The sequence below is a fragment of the Pan troglodytes genome, chromosome 10 (genome assembly GCF_028858775.2).
Source record: "Pan troglodytes isolate AG18354 chromosome 10, NHGRI_mPanTro3-v2.0_pri, whole genome shotgun sequence".
In the NCBI taxonomy this organism is placed as follows: Eukaryota; Metazoa; Chordata; class Mammalia; order Primates; family Hominidae; genus Pan; species Pan troglodytes.
In genome coordinates, this window is record NC_072408.2 from 41,095,021 (window position 1) to 41,101,020 (window position 6,000).

Here is a 6,000-nt window from a genome sequence, read left to right on the forward strand (position 1 = left end):
ATGAAATTGGCAAACCTTCGGTAAGAACAATTAAGAAAAAATAGAGAAAACTCGAAATGAAATTTGAAGAAGGAAACATAACAACTGATACCACAGAAATACAAGGGATCATTAGAGACTATTATGAACAAGTATATGCCAACAAAATGGAAAGCCTAGAAGAAATGTATAAATTCCCAGACACATACAATCTGCCTAAATTGCATTGAAAAGAAATAGAAAACCTGAACATACCAATAACAAATTGAAGCAGTAATAAGTCTCCTATCAAAGAAAAGCCCAGGACCAGATGAATTTACTGCTGAATTTTACCAAACATTTAAATTGCCAATTCTACTCAAACTATTCCAAAAAATTGAAGAGGGAATATTTCCAAACTTATTATATGAGTCCAGCATTACCCTGATATCAAAACCAGACAAGGATACATCAAAAAAGAAAACTACAGGACAATGTCCCTGAAGAACATGGACACAAAAATTCTCAAATAAACACTAGCAAACTGAATCCAGCAACAAATTAAAAAGATCATTCACTATGACCAAATGGGATTAATTCCAGCAATACGAGAATGATTCAACATACATGAATCAATAAGTGTAATAAATCACATCAACAGAGTCTAGGAAAAAAACATATGATCATTTCAAAAGATGCTGAAAAAGCATTCAACAAAATTCAACATCCTTTTATGATAAAAAAAACTCTCTATAAACTGTTAGAAGGAACATACCTCAAAATAATAAAGGTTACATCTAACAAACTTACAGCTAACATCATACCGAACTGAAAAAAAATTGAAAGGCTTTCCTCTAAGATCTAGAACAAGAAAAGAAAGCCCCCTTTCACAAGTTTTATTTAACACAGCACTGGAAGTCCTCGCAAGAACAATTAGGCCGAAGAAAGAAATAAGGTCAACCAAATTTGTAAGGAAGAAGTCAAATTAGCCTTGTTCACAGATAACATAGCATATTTAGAAAAACCTAAAGACTACCAAAAAACTGTTAAAACTAATAAACAAATTCAGAAAAGTTGCAAGACATAAAATCAACATAAAAAATTAATAGCATTTATAAATGCCAACAGTGAACAATCTGAAAAAGAAATGAAGAAAACAATCCCATTTAGAAAGCTAAACAAAATATAAAATATCTAGGAATAAGTTTAACCAAAGAAGTAAAAAAATTCTACAATGAAAACTATTTAAAAACTGATGAAAGAAACTGAAAAGAACACAAAAATGAAAAGATTTCCAATGCTCATGGGTTGGAAGAATTAATATGGTTAAAATGTCAATATTACCCAAAGCAATCTACAAATTCAATGCAATCCCTATCAAAGTAATAATGACATTCTTCACAGAAATAGAAAAACAATTCTAAAATTCATATGAATCACAAAAGACCCCAAATAGACTAAGCAATCCTGAGCAAAAAGAATAAAGCTGAGGGTATCACACTACCTGACTTCAAAATATCTTATAAAGCCATAGTAACCAAAACAGCCTGGCACTGGCATAAAAACAAACAGATAGGCCAATGGAACAGAATATATATTAATATCTGCATTTATATCCAATTTATTTTCAACAGAAGTGCCAATAATATTATTCGGGGAAAGGACAGTCCCTTCAATAAATAGTGCTGGGAAAACTGGGTAACCATATGGAGAAAAATGAAGCTAGATGCCTATCACTCACCATATACAACAATCAAATCAAAATACAGACTTCAGTTTAAGACCTGAAACTGAAAATACTAGAAAACAAGAAAACATTGGGGAAATGCTTCAGGACATTGGTCTGGGCAAAGACTTTCTGGGTAACAGCTCAAAAGCATAGGAAACAAAAGCAAAACTAGACAAATGGGATTACATCGAGCTAAAATGTGTCTTCACTGCAAAGGAAACAATCAACAAAGTGAAGAGACAACCTACAGAATAGAAGAAAATATTTGCAAACTATCAATTTGACAAGGGATAAATTACCAAAATATATAAAGAACTCAATAGCAAAAAAAGCAAATAATCCAATTTAAAAATGGGCAAAAATCTGAGTAAACATTTCTCAAAAGAAGACATACAGATGGACAACAGGTATTTGAAAGAATGTTCAACATCACTAATCATCAGGGAAATGCAAATCAAAACCACAGTAAGATGTCATCTGATCCCATGGGTTTTAACAAAAAGACAACAAAAAAAAATGCAGAGAAAGGGGAGCACTTATATACTGTTGGTGGGAATGGAAATTAGTATAGCCACTATGGAAAACAGTATGACGATTCCTCAGAAAACTAAAAATGGAACTACTGTGTGATCTAGCAATCCCACTATTTGGTATATGTCCAAAAGAAAGGAAATCAGTATATCAAGGAGAGATCTATATTCCCATGTTTATTGTAGCACTGTTCATAATACCCAAGATATAGAATCAAGCTAAATGTTCATCAACAGACAAATATATGAAGAATATGTGGTACATATAGACAATAAAATATTATTCAGCCATTTAAAAAAGAATGAAACCCTGTCACTTGCAGTAAAATGATTGTAACTGGAGGTCATTATATTCAGTGAAATAAACCAGGCACAGAAAGACAAATACTTCATATTCTCACTTGTACATGGTGATCTCATGAAGGTAGAGGGTTGACTGCTGGTTACCAGAGGCTAGGAAGGAAGGATGAGGAGAGATTGGCTAATGGGTACAAAAACACAGTTAAAAGGGATAAGAGGCACTGTTTGATAGTACAATATGGTGACTATAGTTAACTATAATATATTGTACATTTCAAAATAGCTAGGAGAGAAGAACTGGAATGTTCCCAACATAGAGAAGAGATCAATGTTTAAGGTGATGGATATCTCAGTTACCCTGATTTGATCATTACACATTGCATGCATGTATCAAAACATTACACGTACTTCAAAAAATGTATGACTATTACATACCAGTAAAAAAAATTCAAAAAAAAGATTTTAGTGTCAAAGTTATGCTATTTTTATAAAATAAGTAGATAGTATTCCCTCTTAATTTATATTGTCAAAAAGAGTTGTATATGTTTGGAATTATTTATTCTTGAAATTATCGGTATGACATGTGTAAAACCTCCTACTGTAATCTGTTTGCTTGTTTGCTTGCTTTTTATGGAAAGATGTTTAATTACAGATTCCATTTGTTTGTCATAACACCATTGAGGTTTTCTATTTTTGAGTTGGTTTCATTAATTTACATTTTATGAAACTTTGCACATTTCATGTTTTCAAATTCATTACCATGAAATTATTCATGACATCTTCATTATATTTTTAGTCTCTGCAGCATTTGTGATTATCTCCCCTTCTCCCACTACTAATATAGTTTATCTGTTCATAAGCAATGTCCATCTTTAGTCAGAAGGAATTTCACTGCTGATTCTTTCTCGTTCTCCTAAATCCACAGCACAACAGAGAAAGCCCAGAGCCAGGGAACACACTATAATCCTTGACTTTACAGATACCTAAGCAGCCTTAAGTATTCATTTATTCCTTATTAACCAAACTGTAATGCCTATGAGCCACTTGGACAATCACCCAATTTTAAAGCATCCAATATAAAATATTAGAAAATTTAACAAATTAATCACCAAAATAATCAAGAATAAACAGGACAAATTTTGAGAAATCTCCCACATTCTTAGGCAGGGAAACACATACAGAAAAAGAAAATAATAATGTAACAATTGTTGAATTTTATAGTAGTTTCGTGGCAAATGTTCAAATTGTGAACCTGGATTTGGCATGCCACAACTCAATACATAACATAGTATAATGTACACATTATAATGCATGTATAACCCATAATAGTCACTAAGCATATCTAAACATATCTACCATTCAAATTAAAATAGTTTTCATAAGATATCCCCCCAAAAAGGAATGTATTTCACTAAAATTATATAAGCATGTCCAAATTTGTTATTCACAGGTTCACTGATTTTATTCCTTAGATTCATAGTATCATTTGCTGGTCTCTGATTGCTGTACAAACTCCTTCCTCACTGTTTCTGTTGACAACTGATACCTCACTTATTCTCTAGGAGTGCTGCTCTGAATGATAAAAGCTCAGAACAAGTATGAAGACATGTTTTCAGTGGGTAGAGGCAATGGGGAAATTCTCACTTTGGCTCTTTCTCCTCTAACATTTATAGATTTAAACTGTCATCGTACTAATGTAGTAACTTCTAAAATTCAATCTTGAGCAAGAGCAGAAGGAGGCCATTTAGGCCTGGAGTCAAAGGAGATACTCTGTGGCCCAGCCCAGTGATTCCTAAACATTTACTCACAAGCACCCTAAAAAGATGTGGAAAAACTATAACTCCTCTCGTACATTTTGTAATTGGCATTTAAGATTTTTAAAGAAACTATTTAAGCTTAAATAGTTGCAAGTGATATAACTTCTCGCACATTATAATACTGACATTTTAAATAAAACTGCTACTTCACTCTTTTAAATGTATCCAGTGGAATCTAAATGCCATAGCAATTTGACACCCACCATCAAACATTTTTAAAAGACAAGGTACTTTTAAAGCTAAAAATTTCACAAGATTCTTTTTTCTTCTTGAACTTGTATTTATATTCTATCTTCCCACAGAATTTTATCCTAATATATATTTGTACTTGAAAGTATTATTGATTACCTCATCATATTCTTCTGCAATGAACATATGTGTATTATTTAAATTTTTCTGTTGCCATAAGTTTCCAAATGCTAAAAATTTACTTCTGATACAATTTTTATTTATTCACTGTTGATCAAAATAGTACATGCAACTTATAAATCCTGACAAATATCAAACATAACATTGGAAATGTATCTCATAGATGGGACTTTCTCCAATTAGTTCATGAAGCTAAGAATGAATGTTACTTAATTATACAGAGTTCAGCATCAAAGCTACTTCTATTTCCTACTTTTGTTTGTAAGCACTGACAATATCATTTCAAATAAATCAGTTGACAAAAATAGATAAACGTTTTCAACAATGTAACTCAATTCTTTGAACCCTTTTTAAGTTATATGTTTGAAACATCACATAGACATCTATTATCAAAAAAGTAAAAGTCTATTAGTTGACAAAAAGTTAGACACCACTTGATTTGGAAAATGACTGGTTATTCAGTCGTTAAAGTCATTCACTTTCTTAACACTGGCACCATATTTCAAATATCCCTCTGATGTCTTAGAGATTTTTTTACATCGGTGTAATGCATCTACACCGTTCTGCATAGGTGAGAAACTTGCTTTTCTTTTTCAAATAGAAGGATAATTGGAAAAGGGAGAAGGGAAAGACACATCAGCAGGATTTCTTGGTTACAGGCTGGTTCTCAGGCAAACAAATTTTAGAAAAGAGTATGTGGAAACTGAGTATCTGGAAATGTATTCCCTTTAAGCTACCAGTAGCAGTATATAGCCAAGGTGTGCATGAGGATTACTGGTATCACAGTTTCCTAGACATCTCTACTTTAGGAACCACGTGCAAGATAATAAGCAGTTCAATCAATCTAATCCAATAACTATTTAATAGCTGGCTACAGGTTGTGAAATAACAGGTTGTAAAAATGTAAAACAAAGAATAAGAAGAACATGATTTGGGCCCTCCCAGAAAGAGGTAGTCGAAAAGCTCTGGAAAGACAAATAGGAGTAGGGACACTAGATGATGATGATGCGAGGGCTTAAAATACAGCAGATGATGGAGCAAGTACTGAAGGCATCCATGTGTGCCAGGAAAGTCTGAAAATGAGGAAGGTGGAAGCTGGTATAGGTGAAAAAAAAAAAAGATCCTTGGTTTGAATGTGAAATGTGGGATCAGGAGCAGTCTCCCATTAAGAGGTTATAAAAATATGAGCATCTACAAGAGAGAGACAGACCTCAGTCAAGGAAAGAAAGTAGGGAGGTTGTGCCATTGCACTCTAGCCTAGGCAACAAGAGCAAAACTCCATCTCGGAAAAAAAAAA